Source organism: Panthera leo, chromosome B1, assembly GCF_018350215.1.
Source record: "Panthera leo isolate Ple1 chromosome B1, P.leo_Ple1_pat1.1, whole genome shotgun sequence".
Classification (NCBI taxonomy): Eukaryota; Metazoa; Chordata; class Mammalia; order Carnivora; family Felidae; genus Panthera; species Panthera leo.
Window position 1 is genome coordinate 16,622,103 of NC_056682.1, and position 27,551 is coordinate 16,649,653.

At 40.1% G+C, this 27,551-nt stretch overlaps 1 protein-coding gene across 3 annotated transcripts in view; it reads right to left on the bottom strand.

Annotated features, from left to right (window-relative positions):
* SORBS2 (sorbin and SH3 domain containing 2) overlaps nt 1-21,684 on the bottom strand; it is a 220,990-nt gene extending 199,306 nt beyond the window's left edge. For 2 of the 3 annotated variants that reach the window (XM_042934331.1, XM_042934333.1), the window contains exon 1: nt 20,823-21,684. The gene's annotated coding sequence lies outside the window, so the exon portion shown is untranslated. The remainder of the gene's footprint in view (nt 1-20,822) is intronic. The other variant, XM_042934334.1, reaches the window with a different exon arrangement.
* Between the last annotated feature and the right edge of the window lie 5,867 nt (nt 21,685-27,551).

The following is a 27,551-nucleotide window of genomic DNA, read 5'->3' on the forward strand; positions in this document are numbered from 1 at the left end:
TGGGATGATGGGCGAACAAAGTTAGGCAAGGCAGGTCAGCAAATGTATGTTGGATGGTGACTGCTTTGGGTATGATCTTTTGAATTATTCTTTTTTTTTTTCTCTCTTCCTTTTTCTTACTTAAATGCCTTGGGTCATCTCTTTTGTCTAGTGTTTTAAACTAATTGTGAGATGGAATTCATCAAAAAAGTTATTGCTAACGCTTGCTATCCCTCTTACTAAGATCACCTCTCAACAATGTGAAAGAAGTCAGATTGTTTTTCCCCAAAGTATACCCTCTCAGAGTGGCCACTTTTCTTCTTTAGATCCGGGTGCTCTAGTTAACAAAGGGAAATTGTTCAACATGTACATAGCCACAAGACTCTCAGTTCTTCTCGAGCCCCAATTGAACTGTATTTTGTTCCAAAGTAGAACTAATCATTCTTAATCCAGAGGTAAAACCATTGTTGCCAGTAAACAGACCCACTGGCATCCAGTTCAGAGGACCAAGCTGGCAGTGATCATTTCTTGGTGGCACATCTTCCTCGTCACCTCCCAAGTTAAAGTGGAGGCAAATTTTAACAGTAAAACATATCTCTAGATACGTTTGTATCCAGAGAGTTTTGTTTGTTGGTTTGCTTTGTTGTAATATCATAATTAGATGTCTAAATACGACTGGTGCCACACAAGTTCCTTTGTTCCTCATCTATATGTACCTCCTTACTTTGAAATTTTCATAATTTTAAGTAGATTTAGAAAATATGGACAATCAAAAAGAAGGAAAGAAAAAAACATCCACAAACTTAACACAAAGAAAATCATTATCGACCTTCTAGATTTTCTTTTCTCCCTGCCTCTTTATTGTTGTGCTATTTCTGGTCTTTATGAATAAAGAAACTTGGTGTATTCTTGTAAATGGATGTTTTCATAAAGCCCCAAACAAAAATATAAAGAGGATGGTAAAATGGAAGTTATAACATTTTCTTTTGGCTGATCTGTATTTCCCACAAATAGGCAGTCTAGAAAAATAGAGTACAGGGTTTGGAATCTGGCTGACCCAAGTTTGAATCCTACCTCATATGTGACCCTGTGCAAGCTGTTTAACTTCTCAGAGCCTGTTTCCTCTTCCGTAAAATGAGAATAATACCCTCATCAGAGTGTTTCTGTGAATAGTCAATGAAAGGCATTTGAAGAATTTGGCAAGCTGCCTGACTCAGTATGCATTCAATGAATGGTAGCTATTATTATTATTATTTATAAGAATACCTACTGTCATTTTACATTCCTAACTAACTAACCGTGTACATCAGAAAGCTCAAGACCATGTGACATGAAGATTAATTTTAGATCAGTCCAAAAGAAACATAATTAAGCAGGTAAATCTATTGGAAAAAGACCATATAATGCGTTCTTAAGCAAGTACTTTAGAATTGTAGGAGTAATTAAAATTCTCCTCTGTTAGCGTAGTTAATGGCAGGATGGCGATTCTTTGAAATGAAAATAGTGGTCTCCCCCATTCTATCCTAACATCATGTTTGCAGTTGATGCTTTGCATAATTTGTGACCCAATGATTAGTTCACCTTGGTATGATGCAATATAGTCAAGACCAGAAGTTACAGAAGTGGGTTGTTTTTCTCTTAGAAGTTTCTTTGAGTGTTAAGGTAAACTTCAAGTTTAAGAACTATGTGATCGTTAAATGTCTGATGGGTCTTACAGTAAGAAGTTTTAAATTGAATTATTTATCTATTAGTAATTGATTTCTGCATTTCTCTTTCATCCCAGGAAATTTTTTTTAAGTTTATTTATTTATTTATTTTGAGAGAGAGAGAGAGAGAGAGCACGCGCACCAGCAGGGGAGGGGCAAAGAGGGAGGGAGGGAGGGAGGGAGAGAGAGAATCCCAAGCAGACTCCACACAGCCAGTGCAGAGCTTGATGTGGGGCTCAAACTCACGAACAGTGAGATCATGACCTGAGCCGAAATCAAGAGTGGAACTCTTCACCAACAGAGCCATCCAGGCACCCCTCATCCCAGGAAATGTTTTTATTATTTATTTATTTATTTTTAAATTTTTTTTTTTTTTTTTTTTTTTTATCTTGAGGGGGAAGGTAGGAGAGAGGGAGGGACAGAGAGCGAGAGAGAATCCAAGCGGGTCTGCACTGTCACCATAGAGTCCCACATGAGGCTTGAACTCACGAACTGTGAGATCATGACCTGAGCCCAAATCAAAAGTCAGATGCTTAACTGACTGAGCCACCTGGGCACCCCAGGAATTTTTTTTTTTTTTTTTATTAATGGCATAGTTGTTTATTGAGACTCTGTTATGTGCTAGGCACTGCCTTGGGTACTTCCCACAAATTATTTCATATCATAGAATGAGTGGTCCTGTGATCTAGGCATCATATCCTCATTTTTCAGGCCCCAAACCTGTGGCTGAAGGGTGTCAGAGGTCACAGAGGTCACACCTCCATAACTGTCACGTCCACAACTGGACCTTGTACACCTAGCTCTCCACAGCCTCCTGCCCTGTCTGCTCCCTCCTTTCTAGCAAAACTGGGGGGACTTTCATGCTGGATCAGAGGAACCTTGTCTTTGATAAGGCATATACACAGGGAGAATCAATTATAGGATATCAAATGTTAAAAAGTATTTCATACTTTTTCTTTTTTTTAAGTTTTTTTTTTTAATGTTTATTTTTGAGAGAGAGAGAGAGGGCACGTGCTCACATACACACACACACACACACACACACACACACACACACACACACACAAGTACATGCACAAGTGGGGAAGGGGCAGAGAGAGAGAGAGAGGGAGACGCAGAATCCAAAGCAGGCTCCAGGCTCTGAGCTGTCAGCACAGAGCCTGATGTGGGGCTCGAACTCACGGACCGCGAGATCATGACCTGAGCTGAAGTCAGACGCTTAACTGACTGAGCCACCTAGGTGCCCCATATACTTTCTTTTTCAAAGAAAGAATACTGTTATTTACTTCAAAAAATTTTATTTACATTTAAGAAAATATATAAATTTTCTTTAAGAATACTGTTTATTTATGTTAAAGAAAATATATAAATTTTCTTTAAGAATACTTTAAAGTATTCTTAAGAAAAAATACTGTTATTACTGATTTTTACAAAAGTTATGTATTTGGGGAGGTTTGGAGGGGCAGGGAGAGAGAGCGTGCTAGCAGAGAGGGGCAGGGAGGGGGAGAGAGTGAGAATCTGTCAGCACAGAGCCCGATGCAGAGCTCGAACTCACAAACCATGAGATCATGACCTGGGCTGAAATCAAAAGTCGGACGCTCTTACCCGGCTGAGCCATGCAGGCACCCCTGTTATTTATTGACTTTTAAAACTAAGCAACCAAGAATAAATAACATAAAATTGTTTACTAAATATAATAAATGACAAATTGTAATTTGGGTTTTTATGACAATCACATAAAGCAATGACAAGCTGGGGCGATAGGGCAGAGAAAGGAGCATGGAGAGACAGATGGGGGAGGAAGAAGGAGGAGTCTGGACTGGAGCAAGGAGTCGGGGGGGGCACACTAACATTTGTGAGTATCTAGCGCCATTTTGGTCTTTGGTGCTATTCGATGAGGTAGACCGCTGCTTTCATATATCATGTGCTACAGAGAGTCTGAAATTTGTCATTAGATTTACAGTTTAAGGTAGAGGGACTTTCATTCACAGAAAGCTCTCACTTAAAAAAAAAAAATCAAATAATACACCTTCAAGCATCAGCCTGGAACTAGACCTGCGAATGTGCACCCCACCCCAAACTCTTGGTATTCTGCTCATTTGAGGAAATTTCCGGTATATTTCCTTGGTCCAGCGTTCCTCCCATTTTCTGAGGAGGCTCAATCTGTAGACTTCCATGATAGATACTCTCTTATCATGAGAAGGGGTGGGAAAAAAGGGTTTTCTAGAAGGCAAAATAATAATGAGGACTGCCAGATACCTACTAGGTTGGGGGCTCTGTAGGCCCCCTCAACATGATGCAAGGATTGGGGTGATGATGTTGTGGCATGATTGAGCTCCTGGCCTGTGTGTGTGTTTATGGGAAGCGTACAGCAGGACTCATGCATCCCAAGCCCCCCCCCCCCCAGCCTGGAAAGAGCCTGCTTTTCCTCAAGCCAGGAAGAGTGGCTGCAAGCAGTGATACTCCAAAGTATCATGTCACTAGTCATCTTATTAAATGCATTGAATCTGATTCACAGAAGGCAAGAGTGTTCACACATGATGCATAAAAATGCAAGCTGTGTGCAGTATGGGCTTCTCAGTCCTGTAATCTGAGTATTTGCCCCTGACCCTATCCTTCGAAGGGCCACAGGCTGGGTTTAATACTCTCTGGTAATCATCTTGAAATTATTAGTAATTTTTAAATGAGGGGTCTCACATTTTAATCTTGCACTAGGCTCTGCATATTATGTAGACGTTCCTGCTTGTAGAAAAGTTCAGCAGAAATAATCCAAGTCTCTCCAATTTTCTGAGACTCTAATCTCTTATCTCACATCCTTAAAAGATAGAAAAGCAAGGTCTAGGGCAACTGTGGTACTTCCTCCCTCTCTCCTGCCACTGTGTAAACTCTCTTTACTCCTCCTCTGCCCCCACCCCACCCCCCGCACCTAATAAGCTCTCTTTCATTTGCAACTTCAGATTTTTATTCTGGTTCTCAAATAGACATCTTTTGCACTGGCTCTAAAGGTCAAGAGCTGTGCTGTGTGTACTGTTACAGGGACCACACGATTGTAAAATAAGTCATTACTTTTTCTTAGTACTGATTACTTACTGAAATCTTTTGGATATATTGGGTTACATACAATATATTATAAAATTGAGGTCATCTGTTTCTTTTTACCCTTTTTTAATGGGGCTCTTCGAAAATTTAAATTTATATGTGGCTTTTCAGTTCGCAGGTTAATTTTTTTTTTCCTATCGGTCTAAATCTCCTGTTTTTAAAAACCATGTTTTGAACTACTCTACTGAGATGCCCCCTTGTATCTCCATCTCAAAAACTCTCAAAAAGTCTCCCCTAAATATACTTTTCCCCGAGTATATGACTTTCCCAAGACCGAAAACTAGAGTTCAAGCTATACCCCTGCCCTCACCCCCACGTGAATATTAAGTACTATAGATTCTTTCTCCATTTCTCTTGGTTCCAGCACTTTCTCTCCAGACCTAGTGTCCTATCCCAGCTGGGGCTTTTGGCCTTTCTTCCTGTAGTTTGCACTATCCCTCTGTCTGGTATCCTTGTATCACTGGGTCTCACCCGCATGCTTTTATACCGCTAGACATTTTACAATGGAAATCTCATTATTTCACTTTTCTTGATTGAACTCTTTCAGTGCCTTCTCATCTAACTCAGTGTGACACAATTACATTACAATCTGGCTCTTGTCTGCTTGTCCAGTTTTACTTTCTGTCTCTCCATATCGGGCACCCTGCATTCTGGTAATACCAAGAACTATTAGCCCTTGGAACACGTCCTTCTTGCCTCTGTGCTTTCTCGCACATACTGTTCCTTCCTCATGGAGGGCTCTGAACATTCCAAGATGAATGTCCACGTGTTCTTTAGCCCCCCAACACTTCCTCAGGGATGCCTCATGAGCCCCTCCACCAAGAAGATCCCGTGCACATCCCACATCTCTATTAATGCGATACCACACTGAATTAAAATTGCCTATTTTTAAGACTTTGCAGTCACTGTCTTAAGTGCGTACTAAACACTTAGGAAGCGACTGATACATGGTACTCTTGGCTGAATAAATCCCTCACTCTTTCCTCCCTGACTCCCACTTTAGTTCATGTCTGTTTTTATCTTGCCTAAGGTATTGAAACTGTCTCTCTGTAACCATTTCTTGTTCTTTTTATTTACTTTGATATACTGTTAACAGTTCTATCTTTTTTTACACACAAACACGAGCATTACTTTTCCCCACTTAAAGAATCTCCAATGGTGGTTTTAGTTTTCTAAAGAATTAATCCAAACTACTTAGGGGCACCTAGGTGGCTCGGTCGGTCAGGCGTCCGACTCTTGATTTCGGCTCAGGTCATGATCTCAGGGTTTGTGAGATTAAGCCCTGCCATGGGGCTCTGTGCTGACAGAGTGGAGACTGCTTGGGATTCATTCTCTTTCTCTCTCTCTCTCTCTCAAAATAAATAAGTAAACTAAAAAAGAAAATCATTCAAACTACTTAGCATGAGGCTGATTCTGATATTGGTGATAAGAATAGGTGTGGCTGCCATTCCTTCAGTGTTTCTGAGGAGGCAGGCGCTGTGCCCTCATTTACAATAATCTCATTTAACTCATGATCATCCTCACAGGCGTGTGCTAGTATCTCTACTCTACAAATAGCAAAATAGAGGGTCTAGAGGGGCGGAGGGACTTGTTGCCACATACTCGCTTAGCCATCACAGAGCTAGAAGTGAAATCCAAAGTCATGTAACAGCAAAACCCATCTTGCTGACCCCACAGCACACCAGACCCTCGTCTCCCTATTGTTCCCACATCCAAGACCCATCAACCCATCTCCAGTGTTCTTTCATGTCTTTTCTTTTTTCTTTTCTTCAATATATGAAGTTTATTGTCAAATTGGTTTCCATACAACACCCAGTGCTCATCCCAACAGGTGCCCTCCTCAATACCCATCACCCACCCTCTCCTCCCTCCCACCCCCCCATCAACCCTCAGTTTGTTCTCAGTTTTTAAGAGTCTCTTATGCTTTGGCTCTCTTCCACTCTAACCTCTTTTTTTGTTTGTTTTTTTTCATTCGCACATGTTTTTCTCTCAATCCACAACCTCCCTGTGAGCCATGCACACTTCTGAAATCATCAGGTGGATCATTCACACCTACTGTGACTCTTTGCTCCCCTGTCTTGGCACTCGTGATGCTGCGTGATTATTAGCATCCCTTCCCTTGTCCCTGAAGACTGAAGCATCCTCAAAAGCTGTGACTCCCACTGGTCACCACTAAACTGAGTTAGCCTGGACAGTCAGTGGTGCACAGCACTTGCCTTTCTGTTTAACTGAGTTCTATAAGAATGATGATAATACTTGAGGGGGCACCTGGGTGGCTCAGTCAGCTGAGCACCCAACTTCGGCTCAGGTCATGATCTCATGGTTTGTGAGTTTGAGCCCCTCATTGGCTCGGTGCTGTCAGTTCAGAGCCCATTTTGGATCCTCTTTTCCCCCTCACCCCCCCGCCCTCTCGGCTCCTGCCCCACTCACTCTCTCTCTCTCTCTCTCTCTCTCAGAAATAAAAATAAAACATTAAAAAAATACTTGCAAACACTTCTTGAGCGCCTTCTATATGCCAGGCCCTGTTCAATAGGCATGAACAACCTATTAACATGCATAAGCCACTTAATCTTCACAAAAAGTTTTGGAGATAATTTACCTTTTTACTTTTTATTTATATTTCCCAAGGAAGTTAAATTGGTCGCACTTGTGACTTTAATAGAAAAAAATCACTGTTGCTCAATACTAGACTCCATAAAATAAAATTTGCCTAATATGCTGGTGGTCGTTAATTTACATTCTTTCTTCCCAACAACTGCATTTAGTCCAGTAAGATTTCACTTCTTTTTTTTTTAAACAAAGAAATTTTAAAAAGTAGTACTCACTTTTAAAATTCATGCGTGAAGATAAATGGAAAAAAACTGGTGGAGGCAATTTAAATATTTTAACTTAAGTATACTAAGCAACCATGTTCAATGGCTTAAAAAATGTTACTTTTTAAAAAAGTTTATTTATTTTGAGAGAGAGTTTGTGCAAGCAGGAGAGGGGCAGAGAGAGTGGGAGAGAGCGAATCCCAAGCAGGCTCTGTGCTGTCAGCATAGAGCCCAATGCAGGGCTCAATCCCACAGGGCCATCAGATCATGACCTGAGCTGAAATCAACAGTCGGACACTTAACTGACTGAGCCACCCAGATGCCCCCCTCTCACCCGCAAAAGCCACTCTTTGAAATGTGGATCTTTTCCTGCAGAGTGGCTAAAAAGACATCATTGTAATCTTTTATTAATTAAAAATGTTATAATCAGAAAAAATGGCTTTAATACTACATAATATTAATGGAGGTGATAATATAATATTGGTAGAGGTAATATATTCTCAAGCTATATACAGTCATATGTCCATTCCTGTCTTGAATTAGGCTGTGTCTGAGGTTCAAATTTGTTTCAGGTTTTCCTTCACTTTCCTGATAGCTAAAATGGAATTTCTAGCTGCCTACTTTAGGCACCTTCGTCTAGATATTTCCAACAAATGTACCCAGTCCTACATGTCCCAATATCTTCTCCCTTATATAAAAAAACAAAGCAAAAAAAACCCCACAAAAACTCTTCTCTACTCCCATTTTGGTTAATGGCCTCATCATCTACCCAGTTACCTGATTCCTCTTAAATTCTGTATCTTTTACCACCCTGAACTGATCAACTGATGAATGAGCATTAGAAGGTGGGCCCGAGATCCATGAGGCTGAGACTTCGTACCCTGATGGGGCAAACGAGGATCTCCCTGAAAAGTAGCTTTGGTCATGTCCCTTCAAACACACACACGTGCGTGGCTTCCAAAGACTTTAGAGCACTCAGAGCTAGTAACGGGACCACAGAAATTAGGAGATTCTTACAATATAGTCCTAATCCGTGAACAACTAAAGCCAACAGTAGTGGTTGACATGGAACCCTCCTCTATTTCAGACGTTATGCTACATACAACGTAGGTGTCTTTGACATTCGGTATGCTCATTTTAGATGAGAAAATCACGTTGCAGGGAGGTTTTATACCTTGGCCGTCTTCACCGTAAGCAGACTGCAGAACCGAGAATCCCACCCAGCAGTGTATGAGTCTGAAATCCATGCTTTTAAAATTTTTTTTTTTTTCAACGTTTTTTTATTTATTTTTGGGACAGAGAGAGACAGAGCATGAACGGGGGAGGGGCAGAGAGAGAGGGAGACACAGAATCGGAAACAGGCTCCAGGCTCCGAGCCGTCAGCACAGAGCCTGACGCGGGGCTCGAACCCACGGACCGCGAGATCGTGACCTGGCTGAAGTCGGACGCTTAACCGACTGCGCCACCCAGGCGCCCCTGAAATCCATGCTTTTAAACACCAGCCCCAGCCTGCGACATACCACTTCCTGTTAAAAAGACTGGATCAGAAAAATATCACCTACACTGGCCATTCAAAGTCATAGTCATTTATATTAATAATTTTTAAAAAATGTGTCTTTAGACATTTCGTGCCGGGGCATACGGGAGGAGAGCGTGTGAGACAGTGCTCTGCCCAATACGCCCTCAACTCCTGGCTCTCGGTCCATTGGCTTTTACTCCATTTTCCGTGTGTCTCTGTTGATTCTCCACTGTGGATGGGACCGGGTTCCTCCTCCACCTCACTTGCATCATTGGACCTTACCCATACCTCAGGGTGGCGAAGTCTCTCCTTGTGAACTTCTTCAACCTTCTCATAGCTCTCAGGGAATGGCCCCACTTACTACATTACCTCTACGACTCCCAGGTCCCAGGCTCCCCAACTCCCTTTGAGGCTGGGCTATCCCTTGTCCTTGGGTCTTACCTGCCTTCTCTAACCCCTCTGGGGTCTTGTTCCTGGAGTAGACACTTTCTTTTGCATCGTCCCCCTCTTCTGCTGGAGCTTTGTCCATAGCTATGAACAGGCTTAGCTCCTCGCTGCCACAAATTTCCTCATTTCTCGTCCTTCCTCCCCTTTTCTTTCTACTGTATCAGCTGGACTCTTCTCCATGTATTTCCTAGCTGTATCGTTTACTTCCACATCCTTAAAAATACTCACTTCTTAATCTTTTGATATGCCTCTATCCCTGCATTGGAATGAAACACTCCTCAAAGTCAGCAACTGACTCATAAGAATGAAATCCAGGGGGGCATTTCACTAAGCCTCAGTTTCTTCCTTTCTCATGTAAAATGGCAGTGATAGTATATACCTCAGAGACTGGTTGTGCAGACAACGCAGTTATGCTCAAGCAGCGAGCGAGCGGGTGAGAACTCAATGTTAGTTGAGTGAAACAATTCTTGATGCCTACAAAGCTTGTTTTTCTGAGTAATTGTTGAAATCCCACCTCATTCAAGTCCTATTTCAAATATAATTTTCTCTAAATCATCTTCCCTGATTCTCAGAAAACCTCTTCCTTCCCTGAGCTGGTTATTACCATCTCTAGAACTTTATCTTTTGAGACAGAGGTTCTACCTCTTCATTGTATAAAAGTAGCTTTTGTGTGTCTGTTTGAAAGAATAGATAAATGCATTGATTATATCCCCCTTACAGCACTTTATCACCTTCTGTCTTCAATTATAGTAAATTAGAGCTCTTGTCTTCTCTCTTTCACTGCACTGTAAGCTCTTTTAATGGCTTTCTGGATCATTTTCTTATCTTTTCATTCAGCCTAAACACATGGTAGGTCCTTGATGGGTGTGCAATAAATGAATGATATGAAAACTCAAAAACCATTTTAAAATGTACAATTACAACTTTGCCATCATAGTAAACTTGGCTCTGTTCTCTCCTTAAGTCATACGCAGAACTGTGGATTTCTCATTCTCTGCTTTCCCCCAACAAAGCCTCCTTTTCAGTATCAGATAAAATTGGAAAGGATGTGACTAGCTAACTTATACTAACGTACAATCGAGACAGCAATCTTTAAAAGTCTGGAAGGAGGAGAGTTCGAGAACTTGTCAGTGTATGGTCAAGCCCATCTACAGGAAAGGGTGACTGACTCCAGATATTCTGCTCCTCTTGGCAGTTAGAAACTCGTGGCTCCGTTGTATTTATTGGCCAAATATAATTTGATGATAATTTTAAAACCATTTGTCATGTGGCATTATACTTGCCGGATGACATTCTGACTTTATTTCCCAAAAGAATACACTGATCAATTACTAATTTGACCATTCTGTTTGGCCAAGATAAAATACTCTCACTCTTGGAGATGCTTTAGATAGAATGCATAGAGATTTCTCAAAACTGCTTTGCTTTTGGTTGGAAATCAGAACATGAAGATTTCAAACCAATACTTCCACTAATTTCTGCTAAACTCAGAAGTTGGTTGCATGACCCCATCGGATAACAAATACTTGGAGGACCAGGGTCCTTTTAGGTCCTAGTTCAGAAGTTCCTGCTCGCTCCTCTTTCCGGTTTTAATCTGGATGGTAGAAACCTAGCGTCTCTTCTCACAGACTCAGAAGCGAAATGCAATAAAATGACTGAGGAGTCTGGGAATGAGGCAGTTCGTGAATGGAACATTCCCCAGGAAACATAATTTTATGATCATAATCTTTTAGTTCTTGACAGTTGCATAGTGAAATATCAGTGCCAAGAAGAGTGAACCAGAGTTTTGAGGGTATGTTTTCCCAATTCATTTCAAAGGAAGCAAAATGTAGCCTTCAAAATGATTATAATGCATTAATGCACCATGTAATAATATATGGATCAAGTTCAATTATTTTACCGGAGAACTGCCAATATATGAGGCGCATGTCCCCCTGAAGGGACCTGTGGGACTTTGTGTCAAAGGAAGGTGATTTTCAAACTAAACTAGATTGTTTAGGGCTTTGATTGTCATTTGCTTTTATTTATATAATGAGGGCGATGGAAGTCCTCTCTGCTGCCAATAAATCTAGAAAATAATTTAAAATATGTTCAAAACCCTTTGTGAACTGCAGAAGGAAGTTGTTTGTTTTTTTAATTCAAGAAAAAAGTCATTATTACAGAAGTCAATCAGTTATGTTAGTCTTATAAAATTAAATCTCTGGTAGAAAGGAAGCCAGTGATATAATCAGCTTTCAGACCACATATCATGTAAAAAGTCATGTTTCTAAATAAAGTCAGTTTCAAAGAATTCAGGATACATTACCATTCATCTGAATTACTGACCTAAAAAAGCCCTTTTCCCAAAACAGATATATTTTCAACAAATGAATAATGGTTTTTACGGTAAAGGAGGTAGCTATGCTTTCCTACATTTTTATTGTTTTCTTGACTGTCATAGACAACTAACACATAGTTAGGTTGTTTAGGAGGTTACATCAGGGAAGAAGTCTATAGTGGTTTAAATGAGCCAGATCATTTTAGATTGTGTTTCCTCTGTTGAGGAGTCTGATGACTTAAAAAGGATTGCTCTGACATTTAACTTAGTGTTTTACATGAAAAACATTCTAACCAAAACCAACCAAACAATTCAAAAAAACAAAACAAAGAAGCAAACAAACACTAAGGATGTGCAGACTGAATTAATTTTCTCATGATGTTTTTTTTTCTTTCTTGAAAGTTTATTTATTTATTTTTAGAGAGAGAGAGAGAGAGCAAACATGAGTGGGGGAGGGACAGAGAGAGAGAGACAGAGAGAGAGTGAGAGAGAATCCCAAGCAGGCTCCGCACTGTCAGCACAGAGTCCAATGTAGGGCTTGAACTCACGAACCATGAGATCATGACCTGAACTGAAATCTGGAGTTGGACGCTTAACCGACTGAGCCCAGGTGCCCCTCTCGTGATGGAGGTTACATGGAATAACAGACAGTATATATTAATTTGACTACATCCATTTTCTTTGGCGTGAATATTATTTGTTGACATACGATATAACTGCCTACTTGGGCTAATCATCCTTTACTTAATTTACTCTTGGTCATACATGTGACAAGATGATGGTGGTAAAAATAGAAATAAAACTCTGTTGCTCTCTCATGCAGTTTACTTTTGCACAGAAAGATTAGACATATACAAAAACTTCATAAAAATGAAATAAAAGAAATATAGTGTACAAAGTGGGATGAGAGCATCTAAGAAGTAGCAACTCAATGTGTTGTTCATTAAATCTCTCTTTGGGAAGTAATTTAAGATCATTTGAATACTTCTGGAAAATTCCAATTAAAATAACCTTGGAAGTTTTGCAGTTTCCCAGATCCTTCATTACAAGGTAACATGTGTAAAGCTCTTGGGATAGTACCTAACACAGACTAAACTCTATACAATTTGATATTATCAACACCTTTTGGATTGAATAAATTGAATAATTTTTTCTGTAGTTCATTGGACTCTGGTTGTTCGGGTTTTTATTGTGTTCTTAGGTTTAATCAGAAGCAGATACTTTGATTACCATGTAAAGTCTTCTAGCTCTTATGTTTTTTGGTTTTTTTTTTAACTTTTTAACGTTTATTTATTTTTGAGAGACAGAGACAGAGCACAAGTAGGGGAGGGTCAGAGAGAGAGGGAGACACAGAATGCAAAGCAGGCTCCAGGTGCTGAGCTGTCAGCACAGAGCCCCACGTGGGACTCAAACCCATGAACCGTGAGGTCATGACCTGAGCCAAAGTGGGACACTTAACCGACTAAGCCACCCATGCTCCCCTCAGCTCTTACAGTTTTTAAATTGAAAATATCTCCCAGACTGATCCCTTTTTCTATCCTGAATTCTCTATTTAACTATATATATATATATATATATATATATATATATATATATATATATATTTCTTAATGTTTATCTATTTTTTTTTTAATTTTTTTTTTAACATTTATTTATTTTTGAGACAGAGAGAGACAGAGCATGAACGGGGGAGGGGCAGAGAGAGAGGGAGACACAGAATCGGAAGCAGGCTCCAGGCTCTGAGCCATCAGCCCAGAGCCCGACGCGGGGCTCAAACTCACGGAGGGCGAGATTGTGACCTGAGCTGAGGTTGGACGCTTAGCCGACTGAGCCACCCAGGTGCCCCAATGTTTATCTATTTTTGAGAGAGAGGGAGACGGTGTGAGCAGCAGGGGCAGAGAGAGAGGGAGACACAGAATCGAAAGAAGGCTCTAGGCTCTGAGCTGTCAGCACAGAGCCTGACGTGGGGCTCGAACTCATGAACCATGAGATCATGTCCCGAGCTGGTCAGACACTTACCCAACTGAGCCACCCAGGTGCTCCTCTATTTAACTGTATTTTAAAGCCTTAAAATAAAGATCTTAAATTTTTTAATTTTAGGTTTAAACTTTCTCTCTTAGGCTTATTTAAAAAGGAAAAATTTAACTTTAGTTGGTCATATTGCTTGATGAATGCGATTATAACCAGAGGCTTTAAGAAAGTGAAGAGTAGAAATCAATTTTTCTTGGTCTGAATTATTCACCAAACGATGTGTTACATTTGAGCTTTATCTAAGCTTCTGGTTCCACTCTTGTTTTATAGAATTATTAAATACAGTGCTTCTCACCAGGAAGACTGTAATTTAATTTTTAAAGTAATAGCATTTTCTAAAATTGTGATGTTTTTTATTTATGTTAAATATGTTTCTATTTATTTATGTCATTTTATTTTATGATTTCAGAAAAATCATGGTTGTTGTAAATTATTACTTTGTCTCTGAATTCAAGCAGCCTTAGCACAACACAGGGAAGAACTGATCACTATGAGCCATTTATCATTCAACAAATACTGACTGAATATTTCATATATTGACCTGTTTGCTGCATGCCTGCAATGTTCCAGCCGCTCTTCTAAAGCAAGCCGCGTTTTCCCTGTGACTCACTCTGCCCAAGCAACCTGGCCCTTTTCCTCCTGCTAGCTCTTGCTACTTTCTGCGCCCTCGTTGACCTCTGCTACCTAAACGGTTCAAGCCAGTGCTCAAGGTATACCAAACAACGCAAGTTTATTCACACTGTTCCAGAACAACTAAGTGGTTATCAGTTTTTTTTTAATCTTCACTACTAGTAATCATCCTTGCTATTAATAATGCTATGCCAGGTAAATTTTTAAATCTAGATATTGAGAGGCAAATGCTTTTAGAAGTTACTTATCCCCACAGGATATAGTATATAATATTTACTATACTGCAATTATGTACCTGACAGATTAGGTACACTCGTTTCAGAGAGGGCTCAAACTGTTCACCAGATGACACAATTAGCCCAGGACGGATGAAATCGTTATCCAGTATTTTTTCCTTTGTTAACTTAAACACAGAGAATTGAAACACTTAGATGTGAAGGCATCTTGATCATCTACGAAATAGCTCACTTTTAAGCAACCAAGTGTTGCTTTTTTGGATTAGTAATGTTAAGTGTAGGAAACCTTATAAAGCATTATGATCTGATATTACTACAGCCTAAAGAGCCAGAAGTAGCTGACTTGTCACCAGATGGTAGATGATTCCCCACAAAGTCAAAAGCATGTGCATGTTTTGTTTTCAGTTTTGTTTTGTTTTGATCAAAGGGCTGCTGTCTCTACCACGGTCACCTTCATAGAGGGCAAATGTCTTTCAAGAAGCTAACTTTCCCCACTTAGAAGACGGTACAGGGACTTCAGCTTTTTAGAGGAGGACAGAATGACTATTTACACAGATACATTCTCTACAGCATGGCCGATAATAATTCTTTAGAATGTCTCATTTGCATATGCTTTTTCTGTGCATTAAAACAAAAACACCATTCCTCATGCCATTCCTTGCTTGCACTCTTAGAGAATTTTAACATGTGCTGCAAAGCTTGGTTACAAGCTTATTTTTGCTGTAGTTTTTTGGATTCCTTATGGCTGAGCCTTTTAACCACTGTTCTGAAGAGAACATCAGGAGGTTTAGAGCCTGCAGGTTTTATGCTGTTCCTCACATTCCTGAAAAAAAAATTATTAGGAAAAGAATCCAAAATGAAGAATTATTATTACGTTGATCGGACTCACTCTCCAATCAATGAGGATATAATTGATTACAATAAAGTATTTTTGATTCGCAATTTATGCTGACAATTGAGAAAACATAAACAAAGTCAAAAGATTGAATGTCTAGGTTAAATAGAAAGTAAAGCATTTAAAAAGTAGACAACCACACAAATTTTAAAAAGCACTGAAACTTTCAAATACTATACTTGATTAAAAATAAATTTTCCTTAAATTATAACCTGGATGTAAAAATAAATTAGGAACTATAATGATAATATCGCTATGTTATTATTATTTTGGGGGGGTAGGAAAATTTCCCTTGAAAGTGAGATCTTTAGTTAGATTTAAGAAAAGTGAAAACCTTTTTGTTTTTCTTTCAAATAATGCTTTTTAAAGGTGCATCATCAACGCTGGACATATGCATACCTGACCTGCATGGGGAAGGAGGAAACCACTGTCTTTTGGCTAAAATTCCTAGCTGGTGAAATAGACATTTCTGTGTTGAAGACCAGGAGACAAGAAAGTATAGTTCCAGATGGCTATGTCATGCTGTTAAAACTTAAGAAAAAAAAAAAAACACGAACAAGGAAACTTGTCTTTGCTGGTTCTCTGTCACTTAAATAAGATGATCTTAATTAACCTTAAGCTGGAATAAGAGTTCCTAATTGTCAATATTGGAACTCGGTAGCTACAGAGGTGTTTCCTTAATAGCTACAGAAGTGTTTCCTTAAGGCTAAAGGCATATGTCTTAACTTTTTCAGAAATGAGGTAAAGAGATTTGGAAAATCACCATATAATTTTTTGCAGTGATCATTTAGAATTTGATATACATATCCATAAAGAAATCATTAGTTTGGGGAACATTTTGAAAAAATAGCTAATATAATAAAATATTATAATACTTTATTATAAAATGCAACAAGAACAGACTCATTTTAATATCAAATGTAGTTATAAATAATTTAGGCCTTCAAAATATAACTTACTTAAAATAGAAAATACTAAAAATGATGTACAAATACTACAGAATCACGTTTCCTGAAGTCTAATTACTATGGACAATTTAAAATAGCTGATTAAATGTGCTTAGTTCTTTAAGATGAATAGAACCAATGTCATCTTACACTTTTATTTAATTAGCATGCTATACATTAAAATCAGCTGGAAGATAGCCAAAGTAAGCCTTAAAAGGACAGCATGACAATTAAGAGCTGCCATTTATTTTATACTTATTTTAAAAGTCAATGCTGAATCATAATGTGAAAAAGTGCAGAAACCTGAATTTTTAAAAAAATTTTTAATGTTTATTTTAGAGAGAGAGACACAGAGTGTGAGTGGGGGGAGGGGCAGAGAGAGAAAGTGAGACACAGAATCCGAAGCAGGCTTCAGGCTCTGAGCCATTAGCACAGAGCCTGATGTGGGGCTTGAACCCATGAACTGTGATATCATCACCTGAGCCGAAGTCGGTCGCTCAACTGACTGAGCCTCCCAGGCGCCCCTAGAAACCTGAACTTAAGTGATTTTTCTAAATATTTTGATTTCTATTTCAAACATTTGTATATTTGAAACTTCCTAATCTTTGCTAATTTATGTACAAATTTCATATAATACTAAATACAACTTTTGCTTTCAACATGGTTATTGTGGACACAAAGTAATATATATTAAATTCTTCTTAGTAAAATTCCTAATCCATTCTTATTTTTGATTACAGCATTGTGTCAACTTTTTCATAAAAAGGCTATAAACCTTTAGGCCTAACTAAAAAAATGATTATCATGCCATATAGTATAGTAAAAGTGTGGGAAGTCTCTATAACCAGAAGTATGTGTATATTAACAGAGATCCTAACAGGTTCACCCAGGAGCGCAAGTTGTAGCCTAATGTAAGCCTAACGTAACCAGTGATTACCAGTAATATTTAGGCTTATTTAGGAAAATTAAAAGAAATTCTGCAATTATAGGTTCTATATCAATTACTTGGTCTCTTTCCAGTTCATGACCTCTACTTCCTTCCAGCTTCAGTATGAAGAATAATTCCATAAGTATCTTCGTTATAATTATCAATTATCAGCAATTCAATATTAATTTTAAATGGTCTGATTTTAGAATGAACTTCTAATAGGAGTACTTACTATACTTATTTACCCCTGCAAATTCATAATACCTGTAAATAAAAAAAACCCAGCATCTTCTAGTTACTAAAGCTTTCAAGCCATTTCTGTTTAAAGTTTACATTTTGTAAAATTATTCCTCAAAAATTGCTGATATAGGACATTTTTAGCTTTTATCACATTGTGGCCCTGAAGCCATCTTTTCATCGTGAGGGAAATTAGAGACTCATTGCTACTTTTCAATATCTTGAGTTTCTCTGATAAGGTAGTATAATATATAATAGGTTTTCTGTTTTGAGATCAAGTCTGTATTTACAGTCACTAATACGAAAATAGTGAAGTTTGAGGTTACCGGGACAATGACTAAATGCCAAGTCCTGGACACCGGGCAAAGTACATTGATGGGTCAATAAAACTCTGGGAGCCTGTGAGCAGAGACAGGATGCAGTACGGTACAGGGAGCAGAACTACAGACATAAGATTCAGATGTAGGCGAAGGAGAAAGTGAGGAAGCATCTGGGGAGACATCCTGGCTACATTTTGAAGGATACATGACAGGTGGCTGCCACTGTGGGGAGACTTAAAGAAAAGGCTGTACAGCGGCTTTGCCAAAGTTCGGTATAGTGGAGCGCCTGGGTGGCTCAGTCGGTTAAGCGTCCGGCTTTGGCTCAGGTCCTGATCTCAAGGTTCATGAGTTGGAGCCCTGGCGTCGGGCTCTGTGCTGACAGCTCGGAGCCTGGAGCCTGCTCGGGATTCTGCGTCTCCCTTTCTCTCTGTCCCTTCCCTGCTCGTGCCCTCTCTCTCTCCAAAAAACCAAAACAAAAAAACAACATTAAAAAAAAAGTTTGGCATAGTGCATTTGGGAAATTACAAAGTATTTGATATTGCTAGCAAGTGATCTGGGAAGTGGCAGAAAGTAAGGGTACGTAAATAGACAAAAGCTAAGGGGTGGTTTTGAAAGATAGGTATTACATCTCTGTATGTGGTCCTTAAAGTTGTTGAATTAATAACTGTGTAGATGTGCCGTGCACCAGTGGACTTAGAATGCTAATCTTTTGTAGCATATCGCCTTTAAAGGTTATTAATGTAGGGAAAAATAGCACAGGTATAAAGTTTGTGTGTCACCCCTCCCATGAGCCAAGGGTCCCCTCGCGCATGGTGCCCCCACGAAGGCAGAAGGCGCGGCAGCAGGTGCACCTGAGGTATTCCGCAGATTGTTCGTCTCACGGCCAGTCGAAGAAAAACTAATACAAAATTGTTTTCTTGTTGCAGGTCTTTTCACTGTGCTAATTCTAAGTGTTTTTTTCTTTTTGTGCAAAGTTCTAAAAGGAATTAAATTGGAGAGAAGCTCTCTCTACCTTTTATTCTGTTGTAACAGAAACACTTCCTTGGCTGATACTTTTATTTACAGAATTTAGCTCAAAACTAAGTCTGTTCATGTAGCTTTCCTTTGAAAGCTAAACAGGAGTGGAGTACAATGCTATCACTTCCAATTTATTCCATACAACGCCTCACATGCAACAAATAGGCATTATTCCTGTTTGTTCTCACTATTAAATGTTTGAACGTGATTCCCTAGACTGAGTTTGCTCAGTCTGTGTCTTTGTATCTTGAGTACCGGTGACATTTAGAACATGAGTTTTGAAAGCTATTATCCCTCTACTTTATAAGTCACTTACTAGAGGGCTTTTGCCATTGCTGTCTCTGTGAAACAGGTGACGTACGCTCATATGTAGCAATAAAAATTATAATATACTTAATTAATAAAGGTGATTCCCATGTCATCCGTATTTTGGGGAAAAAGGAAGCAATAAAAATACATTTCTTAGGAGGAGCTCTCAGATATTCTTTATTTTACATTTCATGGTAGCCTCAGTCTTCGGTAGAGCTTTTTATTCAAAGCTTCCAACAAAACGTTTTGCATGAAATATTTTCAGTAGCATTGTAAACGATCTGATACGTTGGTCGACCAACAATAGAGTTGACTTAGGGAAAGCAAGAATGTTGTTGAAACCGAATTTAATCGTTATTTGGTCATTTCCTTCTCAATGCTTTTGATTTGACCCATTTCAATGCACAGAAACAGCTCTGTTCCTCAGAGACTCTCAATCAAAGAAATACTAAGGGGCAACTCGTCCTGCAATCCAAAGTCTGTGCTATTGACAACAAACATCCGCAGCAAACGTTAGTGTTTGCAGGAGGTGTGCAGTGTGTTTGGTTTCAGTCTCTGTCTCTGAAACCTATCCGCTTGGGAGAAAAACTGGGCAATAGAAGAAGTTTACCGGCACATACTATATAGCCGTGCTTGAACTCGGTGCAGAGATCTCCCTTCCTTTCTTTCCTTGGATGCTGAGCCGGCGGGAGGGGGGGGAGCACAATGGGGGTGTTGTGCTCTGGGCTAGCGTGGCATGCGTGATACTAGGAAAGGAAGTGTGAGCCGCTTCCAATATCTACACCGTTTGCTTTACAACCACCCTGAAGTAAATCAAACGGCACGCCACAACTCTAAGCTCAAAATAAGCAAGTGCAAAATCCACTGGCTATTGTGACCTAAATAGGGAACGGAATTCCTTGATTGAAATGTATACGTGGGTATGCTGTTAAGGGCTGTCAAAGAAATCATTTATGCAGCTTCAGAAATGCTCCATAATTTTCACACTGCTGATTTTCCATGTAGTTCTCTTAATATATGTCAAAGTACAGTTAATAAAAGGATCCATTGTGTATAAGGGAGAAAGGTTGTTGGTTATGAAGACTGTCCAGAACAACAAGCTGTCATGGTTTGTTACAACACTAAATATCTTAAACCCCAAGGCATATTGTAATTTTTTTTTTTTTTTGTCATACAATTTCTGGAGCCCAAGTCACTATAACAACTCTATGTTTCTGACACTATTTTATGGAAATGTGTGTGTGTGTGTGTGTGTGTGTGTGTGTGTGTGTGTGCATGCTTCTCTGGGGAATCCAGAAAGCACAATGAGTGTAAATCTTTGAGGTTAAGTTTTGCTCCAAATTATTGTTATGCATTGCTTTAAAAAAAAAAAAAAAAGGCAAAGAAGCTTACCTCTGTCAGTCAAGAGGATACGCAGGGACCTCCTTCCCAGCCTCAGTCTCAGCGTGTAGGCAGATTCTCTGCGAGCCAACAATCTGTTAACAGGAAGCAGGTACACCCGAGAGCGCCCGCCTGCGTTACAGTCCGGTGCCCATCGGAGCACACACCTGCTTCTTCAGACCTGCGGCTCATATGCAGCAGCCGCGCACAGGACCGCCGTTCGCAGATGGTAACGCCCTCCTTTGGGGTCACTAGTTTTCAGGATAAGCAGCTAGAGAGCAGCTGCGATAACATTGCAGGGGAAGCTTGCCTGCCCAAGACAAAACCCTCTTCTGCCGTCTGATAGCAGATATGCAGCATGATCGCTCTGCCTTCCACTTTCTCAAATCAGCTCATGGGAACAGCAGGCAACAGCTTGTCCAAACGGCAGCTCGCGGGCATGCTTGGCCGTAATAACTGCGTGCTAGCCTGCCCATTTCTTCTCTCTTCTCTGAATGGATCTTTCGAAAATGCTTCTTCCAGGGCGACGCTCAGCAGAATATGCCACACGGTTTTCCATAAGTAAAATGGCTGGCCCTCTCAGCACTGCTGCAGACAGCTCATTGGGTTCCACTGGCTTTTCGTAGTCATGGCAACAACCAACAGACAGACTTAGACAGCAGGCATGGCTGATCATGTGCGGCACACCGACACAGCTTGTTAATTTCTTTTCACCAAACTCCTCATTTTTCGCGGAGGGTAGCTTCCGGTGTCTTTCTAAATGTTTCACCGATAGCACAAGTGCTCTGAGTTTTCAGCTTTCGTGAGGAACTTTTGCTAGATGAGCCAGTGCTCCATGTGAAATTGAGAAAGGGAAGCCCTTCTGGGTAGATGGATTCGGGTCTTTCCAGGTTAATAACATGTAAGTCACTGTAGAGACGCTAATTGGAATCATTGTCAAAACAGATTCTACCTTCACGTCATCGAATGGGCGTAAGGGAGATTGGCAGATGTGGGCAGTTAGACTTTGTGTTTTTGTTTATTTATTTTTATTGTTTAAAAAAATTGTTTTTTTTATTTTTGAGAGAGAGAGAGAGACAGACCGTGAGTCGGGGAGGGGTAGAGAGAGAGGGAAACGCAGAATCTGAAGCAGGCTCCAAGCTCTGTGCTTTGAGCACAGAGCTTGACCTGGGGCTCCAAACTACAAACTGCGGGATTATGACCTGAGCCAAAGTCCGCCGCTTAATGGACTGAGCCACCCAGGCACGCCTATACTTTGTGTTTTTAAATGAAGAGCTTGTAGCCACGTGATTGAAACAAAGCCCTACGACTCATTACATAGGGCCAACAATAACCTAATCACATAAGGATATTTTATAAGAGGCAGCCTATGGATTTCATGCATCTAGTTATTTGAATATATTTTGATGTATTATACAATTTAAGATAGAATTTTAAAAATTCCCCTTTCCTATTGCAGAAAATGATTATAAATTATTTTTAATTTAACTATTACAACTTATTTAATTTAACCTAATTATAACTTATTTTTAATTTAAAAATACTTTAACAATCCAAACCAAATTAAAAACCTTTTGCTTTACACATTATCTCCAAAGCAGGAATAGTTTTACTTTCTCTGTTAAATGGATCACACCCCATCCTTCCTTAAAATGTCACCTCCTTTGGGAATTCCCCATGATTAACGCTGTTAACCGTTTATATTTTCTGCAAAATCCCCACTCTTCTCTTCAATACTGTCACCGGTCACGGTCTATGCGATGTATTTCTAAGACACCATCCCATTTTTTTCATTTCTAGCAACCTGAAAGAGCCGCGCTAACACTTTGGATTTGTAAATGTAGATGCTTCATTTGTTAGTAGTCATCGATTTAGTGTTTTCCCAGGATTCCATCTCCCTACCCCCAGTGGCACGCTTGCCTTCCGTAGCAATTCACCAACGTTAGTATGCTAAGAACCCCGTGGATGCAGATTTGGTGACCCCATTTCCCTTCCCTCTCCAACCACATTCACATCTGGTAGGTTTGAGCCACCTCAGGGTTAACAGATCTAGGGGATGGGCCTTTCTGCTTGGTACAGTCCTCGTGACTCCATATTGTTTGAAGCCTGCTCACCTGTTCTCATTTAAGTTACCTTCCCTTCAGTTATTTTCAGCGTGTGGCACCTTGAACTTGCCCCTCCCTTCAACTTCCGTCTCATAACCCGTTCTTCACTCCTCACGTTTCAGTAACCTTGCATTACTCCTATTTCTTGCTTCCCTGTCTAGCAGATGGCCCTGCTACCTCAAAGCTTCTCAACCAGATTTTAGCTGCCCAGTACCTTTGACCTCCATCCAAATCTGCCTTTTCTACATAATCTGTCAACACCTTGCTCAAATAGACCACCCCGCCAATGACACTCCCAGGCAGAATACGCAGGGGCCTCCGCCATGCTTCTGCTGTACCTGGGATGTTCCTCTACTGTTGCCATACTTTTTGTGTCCCGTTGACTTGTTAGCTATGTCCTTTCTTGTCTGACTCTTCTGCTCTGTCACGTCCCCAAAAGCCAACCTTGTCCATCCGTGTCTTACTTGCCGTCCGTGTTTTAATTTTCTTTTTTTAAATGTTTATTTCTTTATTTTGAGAGAGAGAGAGGGAGCAAGCGGGGGAGGGGCTGAGAGAGACAGAGATGGAGACAGAGAACCCCAAGCAGGCTCTGCACTGTCAGCGTGGAGCCCGACGTGGGGCTCAGACCCACAAACCATGAGATTGTGACCTGAGCGGTGATCAAGGCTTAACTGACTGAGCCACCCAGGAGCCCCTTAATTATAACTTTAAGATATTTCAGTATCTTAAAACAATTTGGACGAGGACCTAAAACACTGTCTGAACATGTGCTGAATGACTGGAGAGTGTGAAGTCTGTGTTTCAATCCACCTTTTCAATATCACACCTTTGTCAGTATTATAACTTCAGAAAAACTTAAGTGATTTTGATTAAATGTTGGCATGCTAAAAAAGTTATCACTCCTGAAACCAATATTGCACCATATGTTAACTAAAAAAAAGTTAAAGAAAAAGTTATTAAGAAACATCTTAGTTCATTTTGTGTTTGAGGGTGGGTTTTCTTTGCATTGCAGGTCTGAAAATGTCTTTATTCCACACCTACCTGTGACTGATTCTTTGGCTAGGTGTGAGAATATTTTTAGCCATTTTCCTTGGGAATTTTGAGGGCCTTCTTTTGAAAAAATCTTGTATGTTCTTGCGTCACTATGTCCCCAGATGCCAGTCCCCCAAAAGAGAACTGGAAAACACCCAAGCTACTCCGAGTAAAAGACTGGCAGGAACTGAGGCTAATTTCTATGTCTCGTGGTGCCCCTCATGCTCTCTTGAGTAATTGTTATATATCACTCTCTGTGGGGGAGCTCTGTTATTTCTGCGTCCTTTGGCTTCTTCACCTCCCCCAAGCCCTATCCCTCCCAGCTCTGGCCACCGTGCCTGTCATGACCCTTCTGGTTCTGCTCTACCTCATGTCTCTGACGTTCATTGTCCCTCCTTAACTTGTTCATTAAAAAAAAAAAAAAAAAAATTGCTAAATACAGATTTTTCAGGGAACGAATAGGATTTTTCCATCTCATCTTTCTGAGCCAAATGAGATGCTTCATAAATTGCCAGCAGCTTTCTACCTAGAATGCTCTGTGTCAGATTCTAATCTTTGCTCCAATCAGCCATGGTAGGACACTTGGCATTACACTGCTTTAAAATTTTTGCCAATGCAATAGGTGCGGAGTAATAGCTTGTTATTGTCTTAATTTGCGTTTCTCTAATTACTAACACAATTACATATCTCTTCATGTTAAAAAAAAATTTTTTCTTAAACATTTATTTTTGAGAGACAGAGAGAGGCCGAGCATGAGTCGGGGAGGGGCAGAAAACGAGGGAGACAATAGAATCCATAACAGGCTCCGGGCTCTGAGCTGTCAGCACAGAGCCCGACATGGGGCTCGAACCCACGAACCGTGAGGTCATGACCTGAGCCGAAGTCAGACTTTTAACTGCTGAGCCACCCAGTTGCCCCTAAATATCTGTTCATGTTTGATGATCTTTTCGCTTACCTCCTCCTATACATTTCCTGTCCATCCCTTTTAGCCTCTTTCCTCCGTTGAGGTTGTTGTCTTCATGTGGAATTTTAAACAAAATGGTCATTAAAAGCATTTTCAAAAGTTTTATATATGTAAGTGTTATAATTAAATTTATGACATAACTAGAACTTGATAAGATATCCATTGGCATGCCAAGAGAAGCCAGTAATTCCTACTGCTAATTGTTTTGGTTTTTATTCTTTGGAAGTGGGTGAAAATCTCCATGCAGAATGTTTTTTTCAGTATGAAAAATACTGAATACTACGGGCATCATATGAAGAATGATTTTCCCAAACAAAACCTAAGGTCCTACAAATCTCATCACAAAAAATGTGGCAGCAGAAGTGAGTGGAAAAATTAATATCGCTCTCATGTTTAAAATAGTAAATAGTACGTAGCACGAGTGAAAAAGAAGGTCGAGGAGCTGGGACAGATGGAAGGAGGGCAAGGAGGCCAGTGGAGGGCTGTGTGCGACCCTGTACCAGGGGCTGGGCCAGGAACAGGTGCAGCAAGTACATCATTGAGACAACTGGTGAATGTGAATGTGGACTGTATATTTGGTAATAGTGTTGTTTGCGTTTTAGATTTGCATAACTTGGTGATTATGTTGTGGCGTTAAAGTTCTTAGGAAACGTGTTGAAGTGTCACCTAATTCATCAGAAAGAATAATAATGCGTAAAAGTGTATCTATAGTGTGTGTGTATGTATGGTATAATTTAGCTCTTGTAATGATAAATACGTAGATGGATGGATGGATGGATGGATAGATAGATATGGATTTGTTTACCGAGGGCTAGCAAAATACAGCGAAACACCAATACCTGGTGAATCTTGGGTGAAGGGTATTTCTAGTTTATTTTACTACTCTTTCCAGTTCTCTGTAAGTTGAAAATTTTTGTTGTCAAGATAAAAAGCTCTCAAAAAAGGATTAAAATAAAAACAAAAGATAGTGTTCAGAACACAAACGGATTTAAGGTAAGATTACTTGATGAGGGCCTAACTATCAGAGTTAAAGCTACGAGTTGATAAGTTAGGGACGGATTAAGGTGGTTATTATCATTATGATTATTAACATTATTAAGAGACCATTTTGGTAGGAAGTATCGGAAATATTTTGTACTTTATTGAAAGAAGTCTGTTATTTTCCTGTATTTCCTGCTTTACTGTTATTAAGCCACTTATCCCTTGGTTCCCATGTTGAAATCCTTCTTAATCTGGTTCCCTCGCCACTGTAAAAATCAGCGAGATAACTGTTGATCAAAGCAACATGTTCTCCTGCAGCCTCACCTATCCCTCCAGCTTCCACAGCTGGGTGACAGTCTACCAAGGGATCCGGTCCCTGGTGTAACAAAGAAGCTCTTTGTACAACTTAGGGAATAGAATTTGAGCATGGTTTGTTTAATGGGACAGCACAGGCTATTATGAGGCTTAGACTGAATTTCTAATTCCTAGCAACAAATAGACTAGAATATGCTAAAGTTTGTTCTCAAATCTTGCATGTTTAGTTACATTAGCAATGAAATGAACAATACACTGTTACGTAGGACCAAGATGGGAAGGGTGACAACTACGTTGGGCAGGATTAGAAAGAGGATTGGAATATCTCAGCAAAGCAAATTGGATTTATTTTTAAGATTCCATCCGCTAAGAATAATGTATGCTGGGAAGCAGACTGACCCACAGGCTATTAATCAGATGCCTTCACATCCTCTGAGAGAGTCTGACCTTGATAAGAATCCAGAACGACCTTGACAAATCAGAGGTACCAGAAACCGAAACAAACCCAGCAGAGGGAAGGCTTCCTGGAAAACTACTTATTGAATAAATTAAAATGAGAAAATGATTACAGAAGAACAAAACCCTACCAAAGGGCGAACGATAAGCATATAAATGCCAGCCATATAAAACTGGTTTTAAAATCTGAGTGTCTATGAACACAAAAAATAACATGTGTGCACCACAAAAGAACATTGCATTAGCAATTACCAAAACTCACTTGGAGTCCTACATTCTGTCCAGGTGAAGAACAGGGACGATGTGGCAGGACGTACAGGAAGAAGATTTGGCCAGGCCTAAACCCGGAGAACTTGGTCTTGACCGGTTAATAATAACAACATTGTTTTGAATATTTCAGGTTTATCAAGCTCTGGGCTTATGGACGTCTCCAATCACGGTAGCTTACAAGAACAACTTTATCTTAAAACGGGCATTAATACGCGTCGCTACCAGGTGGGGGAAAAATTGTAGCATCAGCCCATAGCAAAAGAAAAAGCTAGCGAACGATGAACTCTCCCTGCCCCTCCCACCGCAGCCCACCCCCAGCCCTGGTGAGCCCAAACACAAATATGTCTTGCTTGCTCCTGCCAAAGAAAATCATACGGGGCTTCTTTTTAGGCCTGCGTTGCCAGAGAGCCTGTGAGCAATATAGAAAAAGCGCACTTGCTCCCACGGAATTTGGTTGTTTATACTTCATAATGATAGGCTTGGAAAGTGACCTGGAAAGAGGAGGCTGCTTGCGTTCACTTCGCTGTGAAGGGCCACACTTTGTTCTCCGAGAGGCACTCTGACCAGATCAACGGAGTGTATCTCTGGTGACCTTTTCCACTTAACCATTGTTTCCTC